Genomic DNA, 23,728 nt, shown 5'->3' on the forward strand with positions numbered 1-23,728 from the left:
TCATGAAAGCTTGCTACAGCAAAAGTGTTTAGGCTTTTATAGTGTTGTTTTTATTTCTAATGTATATTTTTTGTTTAATCTGCTGGTGAGATCTCTACCCACTGTTTCCGATTTGTGTGGATGCAGTAACACAACGCAGGTTTTTATTGAAATACCTGGCAGGATAAAAGCTGTTTATAGAAAGCTTTGGTAATTGTTAGCTGTTAGGAACAACAAGAGGAAAATATTTAGCCCATCCCTGTTATTTGCTACATATGTACTGTTTGCTTATTTGTTCAAGTATCATTACACTTCAAAAAATTCAGCCCCAGAGCCAAGCACTTTAACAGGTAATATTTGAACTAAAGGCATAATGTCACACTGCTTCAAATGGTGTTTCCAGTAATATCTTGTAAATCAGTCAAATCAGATGAGGAGGGGGAGGAATATGAGAAGAGTGAGACAAGGACAACCATATGAACAGGAGACATTTATCAATTCACAGAATTTCTAATTACTATGCCTTCTGAGAACAATTTAATAAACTATACCCAACTGTTTATCAAGCTCAATTAAGTCTTTAATTATCTCCACCTTTAGCATTGTAATGAATAGAAACAACTCCATCTGAAGTGACGACTAAACCGTCTCTAAGCACATTCACTGTTTTACCCCTGCCTGCCTCTAAAATGCTCCTCTGATACTTTCTGTCAGACACATTTATTTACGCAAATGGAGAGGCTCCGACAGCAGAGGCGTCTGGCAAAGCAAGGAGATTTTGTGCCATTCTTTTGAAGCTAGTGACAGTTGACCCACGGGCCAAATTGCTCGTTACTTTAATAACCTGAGGATGTCTATGGCAGGCATACTCATGCAAACGTGCTCGTACTCAGACACAGAGTGCCAAGCAGCATTGCAGAGTGTTAATGAGCTGATATTTGCAGCCCTAATGTATCTCCCTTGGCTGCCTGTAATATGCCTCTGTGGTGTGGTCCAACCCATTTATTCATTTGATGAGTTTGTATCCATCTTCATGCATGCTCCAGTCTGTCCTCTGGTTTATTTACAACTTTCTGGAGTTTGTGTGTCGTATGGCTGTCTTTGTTTCCTGCTCATTAATTGAGCCAATTAGGAATTTGGGTAAAACATACTCTCTCCAAACATATACTGATAATACAATTTTTGGACACATCCAAAGAGGCACACAAGCTATGAAGTCAAGACAGGATGTTTCACAGAATGCACTTTCCTTACAATTACACAAATCTATTTTTGGTACCCCTCCATTATGCCAAAATGAGAATTACGGTCACAGTAGATTAAAGTAGACCTGACATTTATGTGAGAAGTTTCAAGATTGCTGCATTTATGAATTCGTGGAACTCATTCTGGACCTCTTGCAGATTGATTATATGGCAGGCTATCAAGTGAATAGCCTGAATTTTGAGCAAGTAAGACCATTGGTGAATACAGCTAGAAATTGTCAGGAGGATTGAAGGAGTGAGAGTGCATGCTGACAGGAGTTGCTGCTTCACACTGTTTCACCTGTTCTAATGTTGCCTTCCAGTAACCTTGTGATATTGTAAATTTGTCCAGATTTATGTGATATTGATAGTAGCACAAGAAGAAAGTCATCAGGGAGCCTTAGCTCCCATTCTCAACAAATAGTAAACAAAACACAGCGGCTTCTTGTGAACTTATCCCAGATGCTACTCTGAAGAATTGTGAGAATGCATCTCCAGCAGAGAATCTTGTTTTATTGACTGCATACGAATATACCTACTGCAGAGAAGACAGCAATTCTTTTTTTTCCGGCATATACTCTGCAGGTCCCTGGTGCTCTGAAAAGGGCTTGTGTGTGAGGTGAGATCTGCAGACAGAGGAGCAAAAACTGTCTAATGATAAAAATATTCGGTCTAATAACATCAGTCTTAAGTTACAAAAAACTGTGTGCAAATTAAAATTTTCCATTTATATAAAATCCTCATTGAGAGAAGACTGTTATGCAGTTTAAACCTCTGTTTCTTCCAGAGGTTCCATGTGCCTTCATCTCTTTGGAATTGGGAAGTGGTGGATCATCAACAGAAACAAAAGAAGAGAAAAAATGTCCAGGTCAAATGAGTTTAAAAGTTAAAAATATAAATAATATAATATTGTGAACATAGTTTTCTTATTTTCTCATTTACATTTCTTTGTTACAATTCCAAGCAAGGATGAGAAAAGCAGGTGTCTGTGTTTCTCTACTCTCCAGAGGCCTCCTTTCTCCTTGTCTCCCTGTCTTTAGAGTTTTTAAGGATTTCGAGGACAGACGGTGGTAGCAGAATAACATTTTTCTTGTAATTTAAGGAAGAAGTTACACTCTCTGCCAGCAAATATATTGCACACAAACATCTGAAAAGTTTTTCATGGTAAATATTAAAGAGGTTGAACTTAAAAAAGACAATGAAGATGAATAGATATTTACAAGTCCTTGTTGTATGCATGTCAGATAGGTTAGTTGTATATGGCCTGTGCTTGTATATGGCTTAACGGGTCCAAGGACCACAAACAATTTACAATTGATCAAGTCATTCATCCTGCACACATTCACTCACTGAGGGTGGCAAGCTACATTGTAGCCACAGCTGCCCTGTGGAAGACACACAATGACGGAGATAGAAGGAGCTCTGGTTCAAACCGATGATCAGAACGAACTTCTGCATCCTGTGCCACTGTGGCCACCAATAAACCTTTAGCAGCTTAATAAGTCATTGAACCATATTTTAACAAAAACTGATGTTACCAAAAGTATCTATTTATACATATTCTATCATTATTTGCTCTGTATTTGGTCTCCAATTCAGTTTAATAAATTTATATAGTGCCAATTCACAACATGCCATCTCAGCACTTAACAGAGACAATTCAAGCAAATCATTTAGTCAGACTGGTTTAAACTTTAGTTGACAGCAATCCCTCACACCAAGCATGCTTGTAGCGACAGTTGAGAGGAAAACTCCCTTTTAACAGGAAGAAACCTCCAGCAGAACCAGGCTTAGTGTGAGTGGCCATTTGTGGAGGCCGACTTGCTTCAGTCCTTAGAGTTGAAAATAAATCTTGCCATGTACTGTCCCACAGCAGTAGACTAATAATGACCAGACTTAGTAAAACCCTGGAAGTGTACAACATCTGGCACAGAGATATCCACAGACAAAAATGTAAGTCTGGAAGTTGCAAGGTTAGAGGTCTGTCTATCTGACTTTTATGTAGAGCACATTTCAAAGATGTTCCTTTAAGAAGTAAAATAAATTTGCCAAGCTATGTTTCCTATGGGCTGGTTCTACCTACTGTAACCTCTGACCAACCATTATTTTTTCCCACGTCATGCAGAGCTGATCCCTCTTAGAAACAGTGTTTGCCTTCGCCAAGGAGATTATGCTTTTGCTTATGTTTGTTGGTTGGTTTGTTAGGTAGAAATATTACTTTTAGTGACCATTAAAGGATTTTAATAAAAATTATTTTAAGAGGTGTGTCTCATATTAATGAACAAGCCATTAAATGTTGATGATAATCCAGAGCATAATCCAGATACAGGAGAGTTAAAAAAAACCCTCCAAATATTGTGACATAGGGATGGATGGCAGCAATGACTATTTAAGATTGGACTCAAAAAGTCCTGAAGAATTGTACTGAAAAGAAAAATAGAAAAACACAAGAAAAGGGAGACATGCATAGCTCAAAGAATTTATTTGTTCGTCAAAGGAAAAGAGCAGAACAGACACTGTGGCTGCAGACACATGCTGTGTCTTATGCTTATAGACATTGCTGCCCTTTTTTGGGGTGATGATCCAGCTCAAGCACGAGTTTTAGCTATAGGTGTAAAATTTGCTGCAGGGCAGAGGTCTGCACTATCAGAGTATTCTTGTTTTTATTTGATAATTGTCTCTTATAAAAGTATCATGTACCAATGTCCTGTCAGTAATGTTTATATCAATCAGTTGTAGGTTACAGTTAATGATGAGATGTTGCATGCCAGCAGCTTAGCATGCCCCAGAGGCTGAGGCCAAATACAAAAGCCATGTCTGCCAAACTATTAAGACAAAGCATACAATGGATTTACATTCAGCTTCTTCTTCATGACTGAAATTTTAACTTATGGTGTGTTCACATCGAACATCTTTAGGATGTTGGAGGGGCCAGTTTCCCTGCAAAGTCTATTGTGCATGTCTGTCAAGGGGCATCAAAAGGTTCTTTGTGATGTTTTGAAGCCTTTTGTGTATTTGACCATAACGGGTTTTGAGCTGTTAAGCTTTGACATGCAATGTTATGGAAATAATAATAATTGCACTTTATTAATCTCACATTGGAGAATTGTACCTCTGCATTAAACCAATCCCTTTGGGGAGCAGTGGGCTGCCACTCTGTGGTGCCCAGGGAGCAGTGTGGGGTTCAGGGTCTTGCTCAGAGAACAAGAGTGGCAGTCTGTGGGAATGGAGCTCGAACTCAGAATCTCAGGATTTCAAGCTCTATGCCCTAACTACTAGACCGCCACACCCCCTTTTTGTAGCTTGACACAACTCATGAACACAAAAACCCTTACCTGCAAAGAAGCTGTTTAAATTATAAAAATATCCTAATATATACATTTTGCATTTTTTAATTATAACTGATCGGCTCCTCGTCTGTCTGCAAGCGGTGGATTCTCCTACTGTAAAGCCTGCCCCTATTGGAACATACAGTGACAGTACCAATACATACAATCCAGGACAATTATGTTTTCACAGTGTTTATTTTATGGCTTTGCGTTTGTGTTGTGGCATTTATATGTTTGCTGTGGCTTTTTGAATTTGTGCTGTGGATTTTCTATTTGAGTTATAACTTTGTGTTGTTGCCATTTATATTTGTTGTGGCTGTTTGTATTATGGCTTTTGTATTGGTGTTGTGTTTTTTTTTGTGTTGTGGCTTTGTAGTGTGTAGTGCTTTTGTATTTCCTTTAATTTGCATTTGGGATTAATAAAGTATTTTTTAATACCACTGAGCTTGTCACCCCTCCACCTCGCTCTGATTGCCCAATTTGTCTCATTTGCATCCCTTGAAAACTCTCCTTCATACCTTAATAACGTTATAACACGTAACATGTGAATCACTCATTCCACTAGCCCCATTCATGTTCAGTGTGAACGCAGTTTTTTGTTTTGGCATTTGTATGTCTGTTGCAGCTTTTTGTGTTTTATGGCTTTTATATTTGGCCTTACACCTCTACATCACAGGGGAAGGTTTATGAGAATTTATGCAGTTGCTAAAGATAAAAAGTCAGAAATGTCCTTACTGTTAAAACATTGTATATTATCATACAACAGAATGTATGGTTTAATTTTCCACCATTCCACCACCTGTTAATCAAACTACTCCTCATTTGCTATATTTGTTCACCGTGAGAAACTAGCTCACTTGAGTGAAATCTGAGCAAAGCTTAATTTTGCAAGAAATAGCTTTTTGCATGTATCCAATGTTGTTTTGTTCTCTTTTCTGTTTTTCCGTTTTTATTTTATTTGCTTTCTCTGCTAAGCTAGTTGCCTGCCTGCTTGTTTCTTGATTATCTGTCATTAATGTGCTTGTCTTTACTGGATCACACTTTTTGATTAAACCTTCTTTTTTTTTCTCAACTTAAACTTGTAAAATTGTTAATTCTTTTTAAATGTATTTCTGAGTAATTTGTCTTCCCAGAGAACAAGGTCAGAAATAAATGAGGCAGACAGATTGGGGTAGAGCTAATTATGGGGGCAGTTTCAAGTTGTAAAAGACACTGAATCTTAAATATAGTTAGATCCACAATATAATGATGTTTATTTTTACTTAATAGTACATTTTCTCATCCTTGCATGATTTCTTCAAAGCTGTTTTTATATCATTCCAGTGCATGTAAAACCCTGTGGTTTTAAATTTAATGAGACATAAGGTTAACTGTTGTATAGGTATGGATCAAAAACATCTGTTAGATTATGTTAAAAAAAGACTTGTTTAAAATAAAGACGTACTCTACGGTGCTGTGTGGTAAAGCAGTTTGAAGCAGTTTCCTTGCAGGACTTGGTTTCTGGATAAAATTCTAATTAAAATGCAGTTAATTTTCTCAATATTTGTCAACTCGGAACACCAAACCCAGTATTCAAGCAGACAGACAGTATGATATCTCAAAAAGCATTTATTTAACATGAAGGATCTGCAGTGAACAGCTAGGGAGTCTAAGGCAGGAACCTTTGCAGGAAGAAAACACAGATTAGTGATCATGTCAATGCGGCGGAAGAAGATAATGAACATCTGAGTCAATAGCCTGGTCTTAAAATTCAGTCCGTGCCCAGAGGACGAGGTTGTTCCCTGCCAGTCGGCTGACAACAACAGACGGCAGATGCTGCACAGAGAGTCCCAGAAGTTGAAACCCAAGAAACCCCTACCCCCAGACAGGCAGGAGAATAGATCCGAACAGATGAAGGAAGGCAGGATAATCCAGAGGACAAAGCCAGAGCAGGTGCTGTGGAGGTTCACAGGAGACCGGGCCAGAAGATCAGAGATCTGAAGAGGTATTGAAGGGAAATCCAGGTCTGTGTCTGAAAGAACCTCCAGGTTCAGTAAGCAGGCAGAATCCAGCAGGAGTCCGAAGACAGGTCAAGCAAACAGATCAGATGGAAACAGGCAGGGTCAGAGGTCCAGAGGTAGAAAAGATCACGATAAGGCAATCAGAAAACACTAATACTTGCTGAAAGACTCTCACCAAGGGCTCGAATAATCTGGCACTGATGACTGGAAGAAGGTGGGTTAAATAGAGGCTGAAGCAGGTGAAACAGATGAGCGGTAATGAGAAACTGGGCTGAGATAGGCAGGTGAGTGACACTTTTGTGTCCACGTAAAAATCATTCGTTTTACATTCCAAAATAAATGGAAAGATAGAAAGCTGTTTGAATCTATGCTGCATAATTTCAATTAAGAATAAGGTAGCTGTTCAGCATTTTTTGAGAAAAGAATACTGTAAATTTTACATTAATATATTAATGCAAACATTTTTATTCTAAGAATGACAGGGTTGCTTTTATATGGGGGGCAACAGCAGATTCAGAGCATCCACAAATTGCACCTCTCTTCTGCCGAAGTCATGAATTTATGATTTGCTGTAAGCAGGCAATCAAACTTTAATTCCCTGTCCATCATAATGCAAGGCCACATGGGCCAGAGTGCAGGACTTACCACACTTCGCTGCCTTTATCCCCCTCTCTATTTCTCCTCTCAATTCAACTGGGCTAACTTGTTTTCTCAGAGTTAATCATGCACTGGACAACTGAACTACCCTGTGACACATTTAAGATATGTCAACTTCTGGGCATCCATGCCCTCCTCTCTCCCCATGTCCCCATGTTCCTGCCCTACTAAAACAATGTGGGCTGGCAGTCTGGCTTTAGGAGAAATCAAGGTATTTTGCTTCATATATCTTAAAGAAAAACAAAGAGAAGAGAACAAGATATATTTTAACTTACTAAAGAAGAGTGCTTTATATATTAATAAAGGCAGGAAATGTTTTCTTGGAACTCCCATCACTACTCCACTGACTTTGACCTTTAGTTTCCTCTTTAAAGTTTAAGGTGCTACCACTTATTCCCTCAAGGATGATGGGACCAATGCAATTTCAGCTTTTTACTATTATTCATTTTATGAATTTTACTGTGAGTGTTGAAGTCCAGTTTTTAAACTGACTGAACACTAATTCAACAAAGAGGCTGAATAAATAAGAAGAACTTTGCGTGAACAGATTAGTGGGATTTGATAATTTATTATCCTTTCAGTCTCTTGCTCGTCCACCACAAAACATTCCATTTCTTTCAGGTGTTTTTATTTTATTTCTGATCCCCTGTTATAATGTTTTGGATTCCACCCATTTTCTGATTCGTATCCTTTTTTCTCTTAAGCGGGCTGAAAGCACTTGTCAGTAATGTGTCCTTCCATCAGAGTGCCTATCGAGCTTCTTTGCGTTTGTGGTAAATGTCACCTCAAGTATTAAACGTTTCCTCTCCCAGCTGGCAGATAAAAAAAGAAGTATATGGAGCATTCACTCTTGACATTTAAATAACAGACACAATTGAAAACCCTGCGTAGATATCGTAAAGGGATTTACAGCACTGTTGAGTTATCTTGCATGCATCAAATTTGCCACTAATGCCCTGTCAGTCACTCTCCCATCTGTCCAGAAAAGCTGCTGAAAGATGCCTTCAAAAAGTTATCAAGGTTTAGTCGGTCACCTTTTAATGAACATACATTAGTACAGTGGTTGGCAAACTTATTAGGAAATATTGAGCTCTTCGAAGGCCACCACAGTGGCACTTGTTCTTTGTTTTTTTCTATAGTTTTTACAAAAATGCTATTGTGTTGGGTAAATGTGACTCAGTGTCTTTTGCATAGATTTTTTTGTGACAGACTAGTACAAGGAAACCCCTTCATTATGTGAAAGAAAAATTAGCAAATGCTTCAAACTTTAAATAAAAAAATTGTTTCTGCGAAGTTAGGTGTGCATATTATTTACTATATATCCAGAGAAAAAATCAACTACAACCAACCAGCTCAACCAACTTTTGTATAATTCAATCCAACAAACAAACAAAAAACAGCATCATGAAGACCAAGGAACAGCAAAGCAGTCAGGGATAAGGTTGTGGAGTGGCGTTAGGTATAAAACAAAACATCAAGCTCTGGATACCTTACCAATTGAAAATGTAAAGCATGTTGCATAATTGAAAATGTATCAATACATTATATTGTGACTATTAGTTGGATGCCCTATAAATGTACCGTAAGCTTTACGGAAGTAAGACCAGTTGAAAATCATGAACATTCAGTTTTATACAGACTATTTTGAGGAAAAGGCAGATATATGAAATGTGTCCAGGTTAGATGACAAGAAAGTAAAATATTTTAGTTAAATGGAATAAATTATTATGTGGGGGAGATTTATTCATGTAAAAATACAGATCTGATTTCATTAGTTTCTGTAATATGCATCTAATAAGCCTGTCCCAGTTTTCAGTTCTTCAATTATTTGTGTTAGCAGTTGAAATATTTTGTATCATTATATCTTTTCTCACCTACATAAACAGGGTGCATTTCTTTATCACATAAAAAACAGTTTCAATGTCTTTTAGAAAGTGTCTAATGAGCTCCATATCTACCCAAGGCTCTTATTACATATTAATGTATGAACATCTGAAGGACAATTGAATTCAGTTCATTTAAATTACAGAGAATAGAAAACAGACACTAATCTCGCCATTTAAAGCAAAATACCTTTTATATCTTATTTAGATGTTTTGCTCATTACAAGTTGACTTTTGCATAGAATACTGACCATCTAATCTGGTAAGGAAACATGGAGGCAGACCAAAACTATGCTAGAAAGAATGCTGCAGATCTCACATCAGTTTGCATTACTTTTCTGTAGTGAAGGGAATTACCGCCGCCTTGAGCAGAGCTGTAAAAAGGACAGGGTAGCCTAAAGCTAGGCTGGTCCCATCAAGCTCCCCCTGTTGTGATCTGAGGATTTTTTGGCAAACAGCCTTGAACAAGAAACGTCTTAATACACTTGAGAAGTTATGTCAAATGGCCTGTAGCACTCTATTGCCAAAAGTGTTCCATAACCCATCCAAATTTTTGGAATCAGGTTTTCCAATCACTTGGATGACCACAGGTGTATAAAATCAAGCACCTATAGTCATTAAGGATTTTGTTGCAAAGGTCCGTGAAAGAATCCAGCATGGGACTTTAATAGGATGCCACCTGTGCAACAAATCCAGTTGTGATATTTCCTCACTCCTAAATATTCAAAAGTCAACTGGCCGCTGTTTCATAAAACAATGGAAGTATTTGGGAACAACAGCAACTCAGCCCTGAAGTGGTAGGCCACCTAAACAAATACAGTGGGTTCAGTAGATGCTGAAGCGTGTAGTGCCAAGAGGTCACCAACTTTCGGCAGAGTCAGTCAATACACACCTCCAAGCTTCATGCGACCTTAGCACAAGAACAGAGCTTCGTGGAATGGGTTTCAAGATGTTTGCAGCTTCATCAGAGCCATACATCACCAACTGCAAACTAAAGCAGTGAATGCAGAGGTATAAAGGACTCAAAAGAAGTCTAGACTTTTTTGGAGTGACAAAGCATGCTACCCTATCTAAACATCTGATGGAGGAGTCTGGGTTTAGCAATTGCCAAGAGAACAGTACTTGTCTGACTGCATTGTGCCAAATGGAAAACTTTTTCAGAGGGGTGATTATGGTGTGCGGGTGTTTTTTCAGGAGCTGTGCACACCTTCGTTTGAGTGAAAGGAACTCCACCAAGACATTGTGGACAATTTCCTGCTTCCAACATTGTGGGAATAGTTTGTAGCTGGTCTCTTCCTCCTCCAACATGAGCACCAGAGCACAAAGCAAGATCCATAAAGACGTGGATGGCAGAATCTGGTGTGGATGAACTTGACTGGTCTGCACAGCCGTCTAACCTCTACCCAATAAAAGACCTTTGGGATGAATTACAGCAGAGACTGAAAAGCGGGCCTTCTCATCCAACATCAGTCTATAACTTAACAAATGTGCTTCTGAAAGAATCGTCAAACATTCCCATAAACACACTCCTAAACCTTGTGGACAGCATTTCCACAAGATTTGAAGCTGTTCTAACTACAAAGGGTGGACTGAAATCATATTTTAAAAACAAAAATGAAGTAATAATGGTCGGAACAAAGGAGGAGAGATCCAGAGTTAGCTCTAGAGTTAACCATTACAGCCACAAACCACTGATTATGGCCGAAATCTTGGTGTCATGATGGACTCAGATTCAAATCTTCAGAGGCACATAACGGCAGTTAAGCCTTTTATCACCTGAAGAACATTTCCAGGATTAAAGGACTAATGTCCAAACAGAATCTAAAAAACAATAAATTAATGCATTTATCTTCGGTAGATTTGATTTTTGCAACAGTGTCTTCATAGATCTACCTAAAAAAGTCAATCAGACAGCTGCAGTGTGCTAGTGTTCTCATTAGAACTAAGAAAATAGAACATCAGTCCAGCTCTGAATTCCTTACACTGGCTCCCTGTAGATCAGATAATAGACTATAAAATCCTTATGCTAGTCTATAAATCGCTGAATGGATCAGGACCTAAATATATAACAGATTTGTTCAAGACCACTCAGGTCTTCTAGTTCCAGCCTACTCTGTACACCCAGAACTAGAACCAAACTTGGAGAAGCATTTAGTTCATATGCTCCACTTATTTGGAACAAACTACCAGAGGACTATAAAAGTGCTGAAAGCCTGAGTTCTTTCAATTCAGTTAAAAACACCTTTGATTATAACTTCTTTTGATGGCTGAAGTTAAACTGAGGTATCATTAGTTTAAGATTAGTTTACCAAATTCAAACAAAACTTCCTTGACTCACCTTTCTTGTGCAGTTATGGAGTCCTGAATGCAACTATGTTTAACATTTTGTGGTTCTTTTGAGGTTGACACATTCTCATATCACTTACTGCAGTAAGCAGCCTTTTCTAACAGTCAGAAAACTCAAGCTCTTCCTAGTGACTTAACCATTTGCCTTGTAGCTAATTCTAAAACCATTATATAAACTAAATATCAAATGCAATTTTACAATTAAAACTAGAAACTGTTTTCTTCTTGAATCTAAAAAGTTTGTTTAAGAGGCTGAAAGGAAATGAGCAGAAGAGCCAAACTTACATGAACAACATTAAGTTTAGACGGATTGGCTGATTAATACAGTTAATCGGTTCATGAAAGAGAGCTTTCAAAAGCAGAGTTAATATAAATAAAGATTACACACACTTCTGTTGCAGCTTGTCTAAGCCCCTGTAACTAGGAAACTAACAGATGAGGAGTGAGGATGGATGAGAGCGAGTGATATGTTGCTGATGCCGGTGAATTGAGGAATGATTGCTCCCTTTCAAGCTTTTATGATTGCAGATTCTTTTGAAGCCTTCCGGTACTGTGCAACTAGCATTTGTATGTGCGTGCTTCTTCTCTTTGTGTGGTTCATTTGTGCTTTATCGGGGGGATAACACCAGTGTGTCCAATAAGAGTCAGTGATCTTGTTCCAGAAAGATTACAGCATGAGTGTATGGATGACTAATGATACCTCTGAAGATGAAATGAACTTTTTGTAGCCACACATAAGCAGGTTCTATGAGTTTTGTGCAACTTTGCAGGACCTCTTTATTTTTGGTTTCTTGCAACTTTGCAGCAGGTGATGCCTGGTCTTTAATTATTTTCTCAGATCTTAACATCCTCCACTGTCTCTTTCCATTTCTTTGTTCCCAACAACACACTTTCCCTCTCTGGATACTTTACCATCATTCTAACGTATCTCCTACTGTCTGCATAGCAACATTAGTATGTATGGCTGTATAGCTCAGGGTTTAGAGGTTTATGTCTCCTAATAGAAAGAGATTTGTCCTGTTGCACTAACAGCCACATATAGCTTACAGCTTGACATAGAGAGAGAATGCCTCTTTCCAGTCTGTGTGAGAAGAGTCCAAGAACATTTATGTTTCTGTCTCATCTCTAAGAAGAAATGTTCCTTTTCTGTTTAAACCAAATGGATTTCATGTTCTCCTTTCCCCAGTTTCTGCCTGTTCTACCGCTCTCCTATTGCTGTCTCACATTTAATATGATTGGATTAAGGCTGAAGAAACAGGGTAAGGAGATGAGGAAGGGATGAGAGCCTATTAAGCATGTGAGAGGTGAGATGACATTAGGCTGCACAGAGAGAGATTGTGGAAGAGCTGTGTGTGCGGCCAGATGTGCAGGCGTGCGACAGCGTGCACATGAAGCACATCTCCTGTATTTATCCCCACAGACTGAAGGTAAGAAAAGGGAGGAAGTGAGGCGTTTAGCATTGGAGCGCTTTAATCAAGGGGCGAGCAATCCTGCATGACCCACTCTGTCATTCATTATTGATGCCTGCCTCAGCCTAGGCTGATGAATCATTAAGCCACTCATCAGGCCTGGGAATTCTGCCTCCTCCCTTCTCGGCCAGTGACACTAATTTACATAAATCACATGCTGCTGTTTTTCACATGCCGCTGCATAAATGCAAACACTCTCCCATATTCAGCTGCACGTGCAAAGATTTTTCTTTGCTCATTCTGTGAAAGGAGTAATTCAACTTTTCCTAAAACACATTAACTGGCTGCCCTGTCTGAAAGAAAAAAGTTTACATGAGCTGCAAATACAGTGTTTTTAATTTGATGTGTACTGACTTTCAAACTACATTAATGTTATCAATTATTAAAATAAATATTTTTGAAAACATACAAACTATGTTGCGCTGATAAACCTTCCCAATTGTGACAGGTGGTGGTGGTAACACCATGCTTGCTGGGATGATTATTAAGCAGGGAAAAAGCTAAACATCGATGGAGAGCTAAAGCTAATTACAATGAGTCCCCTTGGCTGCTCCTTATTCAGTGGTCGCCATAGCAAGTCATTACAGTGTGCTCACATACTTTACAAAGGTTTTCATGTTGGAAGCACATGATGAAACAAGGGTTTATTGAGACCAGCTACTGGAGAACCAAATCATTCTGCATAGACAAATGGAGCCAAACATTGAAAACACCTGCTGCCCATTTTAGTCTGGACCCTTGGGGTTTTGAGAATGTATGTTCTCTTAATGAAAAGAGTAAAATCTCAAAGTGTTTTAGTTTATGTAGCTTTGTAGCATTTCAGTATTGCTGTAGAAATTAGGATACACCAGTTGTTTAGGATGGACCAGTCTACCCTTTCATTTTAAAAAGCTCTGTTTATGTAGAACTGATAGCAGTATGAATCAAACTTTACTAAAACCTGTTTCAGTTTCAAATTTTAAAAGCAGTCAGATCTTTTATTGTTAAGATAACTCTTATCAATAAAATCTATCAAAAACTTATTTTGTAATCTGTATATTCAAAGATTGTAGCAACATGCTTAGTAAAGGACATGGTACATCAGTGTTTGCAAAAAAGGTTTATAGACATAAAAATCATAAAAACATATGTATTGTAGCTATTGAAATGACTTAAAGGGAAGGTGACCACGTTGAATTTCTAGGTCCAGCTAACTAGAAACCCCGAACTTTCCCACCTCGAATTTTCACTTTCACCTTTCTCAAACTTTTTTTTATCTTTATGATTTTTCATGCCATCAGCAGTAAAATGTAAAATTACATTTTATTTAACCAAACAAACTATGTTAGACATGTGCCTTGTCTTTCTGAATTCCTTGTATTGCTATTTTAATACTGTCAAGGGAGAAGGTTGTTTGAGGACCCAATTCAGAGATGAGGAGGCAGAAATTAGTTTACCTGATTTAATGAAGATGGCAACAGAAACACAAATCCAGGAGCAAAATACAGAAAACCAAAAACCGGGAGAAGCCAGGGAAAAACATATGTGTGGGACAGAGAAACAACAAGAAACCAGTACTGAGGAACTGCACAGGGAGAGTATACTGTATATAGAAGACAGAACAAAGATTGGAGTAATCAGCTTATATGGAGCAGGTGTGGATAGAAGTGACTAGAAGGGAGCCATGGGAAAGGGGACAGACATAAGGGGTTAAAAGAGAGTAACTCAAGATACAAATACAAAACTGCATAAATATAACACAAAATGGAAAATACACTAATAAATAAGAAAACACAGAATGCAATAAATCAAAGTGGAACTGAAAGCTTAAAAATAAACTCAAACAGAAATCCACAAGGGAGGAACCATAATAAATACATCTTTTAGTACAGGGGTCCTTAAAAACTACCACAGATTCTTTTGTTATTAAAATGTTCACAGACACTCTTTATCTAATCTGACTGCGCTTGGACTAGTTTGCAAAGAAGAAGCTGTCACAGACCGACAGCATAACTGCAGTGGCTTTTCAACAGAAGAGTAAACAATTCTGGTCTACAGGAATCACTGTCCTACATTTTAAGGCATTTTCCTGTCCCCAAACACAGACTTAAAGAAATAGGTGATGTACTGGCCTCTCCAGCCATTGTTGGCTGCTAATGAGGGAATGCAACCATTTAATCCAGGTGTGCCTGAGCAGAGATACATCTAAATGTATAGGGCAGTGGGTCCATAGCCCTAGGGTTAAAGAGCACCAAGTTTTAACTCAGGAGGCCAAATATAAAGTTTTTGTTTTTGAAAAAAAATTTTAAGCGGGTTAACCAGTCTTGCATGTCAAATGGTTGGTTGCTACAAGAGATTAAATGTTTCAACTGTACATTTTTTGTGTGTCTCTTTTTGACAAGAGAAGTGTTGCATGGGTAACAATTACAAACAGTTACTCTGCTAACCTGACAGAGGAAGAGTGACAGATAGAGAAACAAAAAGAGGCAGACTGAAGCAGAGTCTCACAGAGTTTGTGTTTATACTCCCTGCCTCTGGGTTTTATGGAAGTGGAAAGAAGGGAATCTCAGGAAACCTGATGAGTATCCAGGCCATGCATATACACTTGCATGCTCGCAATCCACCCACACGTTGCTTCTCATCTTTGTGCTGTTTCTCTCCTTCTTTTCCTTCCCCTCCTGCTGTTTCTGTGTCTTCCGATTCTCTGTTATGACTAATCCCGTACCACTGGGTTAAGAATATACCTCACAGCAAGGGTAAGAAGGCCACCAAGCAGACTTGTGCAAAAAAAAAGAAAAGAAAAGAAAGAAGAAGAAATGCAATCACTGCAAACATAGATACACAAACAGACAGCAGAGTCAGGCACCCTGCCCGTATACAAAGGTTTTGCCAAGGCCTGGTAGCTGGAGGCTGCCTGCAGACCACTGTGATCCTGCTATCCTGGCAGCATGCAGCCAGGACATTTCTGCACAGCACTAACCTAAGCTGAGCGTTTGGCATCTTCCGTCTGCTAAACATAGGAGCTCTGCATCTCATGGTAATTGCAGCTGCTTGTTTTTGCCATGGCAGCTGATGTGAAAGCTGGTTGAAGCAAACAGCATGAATTATTAGTGTTACTGTGGCTCTTGAGGCTGGTGGAGGTAAAACTGTTATAATTTGATTTATCTCTTCTGATGCTTGACCGGCCCTCCAAATGTCCTAGAAGACTCTATTTACCTTATACATAAATATGAGAACATGCTAGAATGAGTGTATGTGGTAATACATGCAATTTTATTATAATGCAACATGTATGTCTGCTCTGCTGTGTTGGGTTTTTATCCCCCTTAAGTCAAATACTGAATAAATTATATAGGTTTAGATGCACATAGATTTTAAAAAGTAACTGTGCAGTCATACCCATTTTGTCTCTGTGAATCCCTGACCCTTACTCTGACTTTTTCACCAACTATTTTTAGTCAGGGATGTTGGTTAGGGCTAAGAAGGAAATTATGGAGTGTTCTGAGTTCAAGAATATGGCTTAGGCGGCAGAAACATTTAAGTTTTGCTTCAGAACTTAGTAGATTTCCCACCATTTTTGTTCAGCTCATTTTTATGTTTAAGGTCTAAACCATTAATTGTTTTCTCGAGATAACATACATTTACTGTTATCATGACAAAACTGTAATAGATTTCTTGAGATAACGAGATGATTAACCTGTATGAGTAATGAATGAGGCTGGCCAACAGCCCTGGGTTCCCAGTCCATCCAGGCCTTTGGTGTCCATACTGTAGTTGTGCAGTCGTGGTACTGCAGTTACAGCGATTTTTTTAGTTTCCTTTTTCTTTTTACTCATTGTCTGGTCGTGGTGGATGATTGGATTGGATGGAATACAGCAGAAACAAATCTGACTGTTTTTTTTTTATGAAAATCTTTAATCTGGACTCATTTTGGGGGTTAATGCATCTTATACCTGTTACAGGTGTATCACCGGGGTATTCAGAAAACACCCGGCGCCTTAGCACAGGAGGCATAGGTCTAATTGCTAATGAATCAGAATGTCATCTCATTACCTTAAAGTTAAACACAGGATTATTTACAGAATTACACATAGGCTGCCATGACCTATACTTATAAATCCTCTCCCACTTTTGTGATATTGAAGAATGTAATCAGTTTTAAGACACACCATCATGTTCTTATGATGATAAAACACCTTTCTAATGAGAAAATTATTATCTTGTTATCACGGGAAAATGGCTTTCGTTATCTTTAGATAATGAGAAACTTAACTAATTTTCTTTAGAAAACCGCTGTGAAAAAGTATCAGAGTGACACATAGTTTTTGCATTTCATCACCTGGAAAAACAAATTGAATAATTAAAAAGCATTAAGTCAAATGTATGTGTTGATCAATGACAATTATATCCACAGCTTAATATTATATATTACATTGTCTTGCTTCACTGCTCAGCATTTGTAAGAGGTTAATTTTATATGGAAAAAGTAATTGTTAAAAAAATAAATAAATCAGGGCAAAACTAAAATGTGAAATGTTTTCAAAAACAACACTGTTGAGCATCTATACATATTAGCAATACAGTACATAAAATGTAGCTATTACTGCATCTTAGTAGATATTTTCGTATTACCTATGCACATAGCAACTCTGCAGGTGACAGTTCAACTTCTAGGGAGTTAAATTCAACACTTTTAGAATGTCTATATTGGTCCAAACCATACTTGCCCATTCTTCAGATTTAGGCTGAAGACTAATGATTTTTATGGTTATCTCCCTAAGCTTGTGGGGAATATACAGGTGTGCTTCTATCCTTTAAAGACAGAAAAAAGATAGCAACCAATAAAATAAATTGAAAATGACAAAAAAAAAGAAATGGAAATCATGACAGTGATTTTGAATAAAAAAAAAAAAAAAAAAAAAAAAAAAATATATATATATATATATATATATATATATATATATATATATATATATATATATATATATATATATAAATTCGAAATCAATGTCATGATTTCCACTTTTTTTGGCAACATTTTCAGGCAATCACTGAAATCTGGTGTTTTGTGTGACGTTCCGGAAATGTTCAGTCGGACTTCTGTTGACACCTGTTGACACTGTACTGTACTTTAATTTGTCTGAGAAAGTTTGTTTTTAGAATTATCTTTTAAAATAAAAATCTGAAATCAATATTTAATTTCACTCAATTTCACTTTTAATTTATTATCACTGTTTTCAGTTTTGTGTTATTTACATGCAAACGTTAAAGCACAGCTGTAGATGTCACTGTATTTTGCAACCCTACACATACAGCCTGCACATAATAAGAACAAGCTGTTATCAAATTAAACAATTTGTTTGTGAAGTTACAGTTTTGGCGACTCTAAGTTTCTTTTTTTAATAGCATGATGTTAAAATTCAGTGGCTGCGGCCACTTTTCTTCATGGCAAAAGCCAATTAATCTATTAGATGGGGGAAGTCAGTGATACACATTTTAATTTGATGAATACTGCATTGAATGCACTGCAGTGTAACTGCCTAATTATTTAGCCTTCTGATACTCATTTAAATGATTAAAACTCCTCTTTATTGTCCATAAAACTCATTTATTTAATGTCAAAGAAACACATTTTTTTTAGAATAAGGTGCCTTCATCAGGTTGAAAATGCAAGGCAAGAAATGACATAATTACTCCATTAGTGAAACACAGATGAAAAAATATCTCCCCATTTATCACAACCCAATGCTGACAAGTATGCCAAACTGTATCTGATGAAAATAACCATTTTTAAAAAGCTAACAGTTAGCATTTTGTAGTATAGTTCTATTTCAACACTTTTTCGGGTTGAATGTATCAAGTACTAGAGAAGAATGTGAATCATTCACCCATTCATGGTGGTGTTAGTCATTACAGGTTAATGTTTTTTTTTTAATGAAAATAGACCTTATAGATACTAAATAAGCCATATTTAAACATATGATAACAGGACTAAACAGTATGAATAACTTTAATAACTTATTACTTTAATAACATATCTTAATGCTATCTTTGCATCAAAGCACCCCGCAACATTTAGTATAACAGCCTGTTCTTCCCAAGGTGCCACAATGCAAAACATAAGAAGCCTTGATCTTGTGTCATCAAACTTAGGTCTCAGAAGAGTAAAACTTGTTCATATGCATTCAACTTTTCCTCCACTTTGATTTATAAATGTAGAGTGTGTGCTCAACTACTTTCAGAGACATTTATTTTTATAAATAATCCTCATGCTCATTGAAAGTCAAAGTAAAATATGATGTGAAGATTGAGCCGGGAAAGACATCCAAGCTGCTTTATTCAGGAGCAGTCTCTTGGTCTCTGATAGTCTGGGAATATTTCCTGGGCTTCTGTTCTGCCAGAAGGCACTGTGAGTCATCTCTCCTCCAGAGAAGAGATAATTAATTTGTCTGAGCTGCTCTTAACCCTGGCCTGGGTGTCAGTGGTGCAGATACACAGGCACAGGTGCAAATATGTAAAACGCACACGGATGGGCATGCATTTCAAATCAAAATATGCAGCCTCTGGTTAATGGAGCTATAAATGTAATCTCTACAATCTTTTTTATGTGGAGGTGAGAATTCAGAGAGACTAAAAAGATGAAGAAGAAGCAGAATGGAGATGTGAAAATTGAGGTTATTGAAGAGCAGGAAAAAAAACTGACCATCAAATAAAGCACAATCTGTCTTCTCTTTCATTCCTTCAAGGACCTCTCTGCAATATTGCTACTGCAATATTAGTCTCATCACCCACACCCAAACAGCAATACTGTACACACACAGACACACACAGAGGATTCAAAGGCCTAAACAGTTGTACCTTTGACCTGCTAAAAATGAATGGGCTTGAGAGATGAGATGAAAAGCAAAAGGAGGGGGCAGTGAAGGAGGGTGTCAGAAGGAAGAAGTGAGCACAAACGTATTGGCTACAGAAATGGAAAAGGAAAAACAGATGTTAACTGTGAAAGAGAGTTTGCTGGATAAGAAAATAAAATATTTGTAGAGTTTGGAGTATAAGGGGCACATTTCTTCCACAAAATACAACAAGAGAAAGCTCTAAAGAAGTGTTCTGTTTGTTTGTGTTCTGATGAAAGTCAACAGTTTCATTCCTTAAATATATTTTAAATACCCTGAGATTTTACAAGGTAGGGTTTTCATTTGAGAAAGTATGCCCGTCTCTCCCTTAGTTTGTGTTCCAGATGGTTCCTCAAACATCCTGTAATTATCAAACACTCACTAATTGTGTGTGTGTTTATGTGACGGTGTGTCTCCAGGTGATTATCTGATGCTGCGATCACTAATGACCACACAGACAAACATCTGTCCCGCGGTAATGCACAAAATGAGAGGTTGACCATCTGCTGCGCCTGCAGTGAGCATGTGAGTCTTTTGTTAGCACGTGTCACTCACCACACAGATCTAATGCTCAAATGCACACTTTATAAAGGTTAGGTTGGATCATTTGAAGGAGGTGAATGAAGCACTCATCTGTAATCAGTACTGATCTTGGTTGGCATGCACCCAGTTCGGAGGAGCAGGCATCACTGCAGGATGTCAGCAGAAAACGAATTCATCTAAAATACGCCCAAAAATTAAAAAAGGAAAAAATAAATAGCTAAATAAATAAAAAGTATGGAGATAGGCATGTAAGTTTAGAAGAATTACCATAGAACCTAAAGGATTGTTTATCAAATCAAGCAGGTAACAAGCAGGTAATAGAAAATAAAACAATTTAAAGAAAATGTTTTAAAAGAGTCATGTCAGAAATTGATTTACCTCAAATATTACTTGGAAAACTAATATTTTCACCATGACAGCAATCAGACTGTATCTGGTTTGGGACTGATGACCTTGAGAGATATATAGGCTAGTTGTGATAGTACCATGGAACTGTTATTTCTTCATTTTATTTATTTTTTTTCTTTAAAAAAGCTAAACTGGTTGCCAATGTAAATACAAGAAAAACATCCTTCTTAAAGCAAGTTGACAGGCAGAACACATCAGCATGTGGAGGTGGCAAAGAACCTGCTTATCCTTAGATCTGTACAGCTAGAGAAACCATTAGTCTTTCCTGAACTTTTCCTATGTGTTATTTACATTACTATGATTTTACAACAATGAAACAACATGCATAGAGTTTAGAATCCAATGGATTAGCTAATATGTCCAGTAAAATTCTGAACAACATTAAGCAGATGTAAATGGAATGACTGAAAGAAAGGGGTGTAAAGTCTGTAACTGGAAACACTTTTGGGTACAGTTCTAAAATCTAAACTGCATACATGTTCTTTTTACATTTTTTTTATATTATTTTCTGTTTCTATAATTTTCTGTTTCTATACTTAATCAAGAACAACAACCCCATTGGAAAGAGTCCGTGCTGAAATAGAGAGAATTATAAATGTCATAAGATTGTAGACATGTTTGAGAACAGAAAATATAAAAAAAAAAACTATTGACTGGTTTGTATAGTTAAACAACCTAGTGCAGTGGCTGTTTATGATTGCAGTATGTACAGCTGTAGGGAAAATCCCCCTAATAAATATAGACTGTTCAGCCTTACATCTACATATGGAGTATGGAGTCTGAGTCATTTGAGACTACAGGTAGCTACTGGGACATAAATATTTGTTTTCTAAAAGGTTGTTTCAATTGAATAATTTAGTTAAGTTCAGTGTGAGAGTACAGAGTGGATTATTATTGTAAAATATGTATGCTGACATGTAGCTGCATGAGAAATCTTAATGTTTCCAAAAAAGTATGGTTTACATAGTTAATATGGCTACTGTATTTCAAACAGGGATGTCAAATCCAACTTTTCATTTCTGATACGATACCGACATTGCAACTTTAAGTATTGGCCGATAAGGAAATTGACCTGACACGATATCAGAAGGAATCTACTTATTTTATAGTATAGAATGATATAAAATGCTTGATCAAAAAAAGCACACTATTTAACAACATCAGCTATGAGAAAAACACACACATTTCTTAATCATCAAACAGTTACATAAACTTTAAACAAATGTGGAGATATCTGAGATTTTACAGACAGGCCGATTTTTGAAGATAATCATGTTTTGGCTGATATTGGACCAATATTTGATATCCATATTGGATCAGGACATCTTTAGTTTTAAAATATTGATTAGAATCAATTATGCATATGCTACATACCTTTAAACAGGGAATGATCTTTAGAAAATAGTTTTCAGTGGAATCATTTCAGGTGGCTGAGGGGACCGTAATGGCATCAGGACATCAGCGGGTATGTTATAAATTTTTGAATCACAGATTTAGTAATCGCGAAATAACTAAGAAGATTAAAATAGGAACCAGAACAATAACAAAAGAAGAATCCAAAGTTCAGAGAAAGAAGCCGTGGCAACAAATAACGAGGGGAGGAAACAAACAAGAAAGAAATAAGAAACTTTACCTATGGGCAAACAGAGAGACCATTAAATTACCTAAAAACCAACATAGATGAGAACCAAAATATAAACAGCTTTAGATCATTCACATAGCTTTTAAACCTTTTTTTTTTTTAAGTTTAGCATGTAAAGGGTGGCCTGTAATCTTATTGAGATCTCCAAGCCTGCACTGCCTTGTTTTTGTCAGTAATCGACTGTGCATGCTTAATCCACAAAGACACATGATGCATACCTCCTGTGTCTCTCTTTCGACACGCACTGACAGTAAACATTGCAAATATTTGGACCTTTCATGATGAAATATCTTAATCAGCATGGGCATTTTTCATTTTTATTGTTTACACAAGGAAGTTAGTGGTAATACAGGCGTATTAAGCTCTGCAGAAATCTTTGTGGATATTATGCAATAACCTCCACTCTGAAAATGCTTCTGAGGAGCCTTAAAAATATATTATTTTTAGTTGATGCAACATGATGGGATACAGAAACATTTTTTAAAATTTCCCTCTATTTTTATCACATTAATAGAAAATAAAAATGTGCTTTCTAAACAACAACAACAAAAATCACTGTTGTATAAATGATCACTGCAATGTAAAAATTATCATCTTTTCAGGTAGGTTTATCTTGTCACCAGGCACACAGGAATATTAAAGAAAAGCCTCCAAAGGTCAATCCTTAATTGTAGATTTAACCATTAGACCATTACCAGTGTAAACAAGGAGTTTTTTCTAACTCCGTCAATACAGCAGGAATTGTTTGCTTTGGATAGATGCTACTAAGATTGAGCCTTGAAGCAATAATATCGTAATGAAATCCAGGTGGGTTTAGTGAAAAACAATAAATGGATTTCCGGAAAAGCTACTAAAACCTGAGAAATATGTTAGAGTGAATGGCACTATAAGTTATTTTGGATACCAGACAAATCTACTGGATCTTACTTGTTCACTAAAAATGGTAATGATAGGGTCTTACAGCTGGAAATAAAAGGCGCAGCATGTCACTACTTTGTTCCATTGGCAAAACAGGGAAGAAGAATAATGAAACAGTTATTGCTACACTGATTGTACAGTGTTTGCACAGTGTTTGCAGACCATCATTGCAGCAACATCTGTAATGCTTCTTCCAGAATATTAATAAAGCTGACTCCAAGAGTTCTGTCTTGGAAATCTGTAAAAATGAAAAAAGATTATCATTATTTACTATGTCTGAACCTTATTATTTGTGTTATTTTATGTTTTTACAGACAAAAACAACTATGTTTATGTTTATATGAATATCTTTATATGGACGGATGATAGCCTTCAGTTAGACACTTTATAGCAAAGGATAGCATTTTTATATTTCCTTAATCTGCAAAAGAATACATT

The 23,728-nt window shown here is 37.1% G+C and overlaps 1 protein-coding gene across 2 annotated transcripts in view; it reads right to left on the reverse strand.

Moving 5' to 3' along the window:
• Nucleotides 1-23,728, reverse strand: part of LOC119772886 (G patch domain-containing protein 8) — a 64,272-nt gene that overhangs the window by 25,147 nt on the left and 15,397 nt on the right. The window lies entirely within an intron of this gene.

Source organism: Cyprinodon tularosa, unplaced genomic scaffold, assembly GCF_016077235.1.
Source record: "Cyprinodon tularosa strain WSP-4 unplaced genomic scaffold, ASM1607723v1 ctg73, whole genome shotgun sequence".
In the NCBI taxonomy this organism is placed as follows: Eukaryota; Metazoa; Chordata; class Actinopteri; order Cyprinodontiformes; family Cyprinodontidae; genus Cyprinodon; species Cyprinodon tularosa.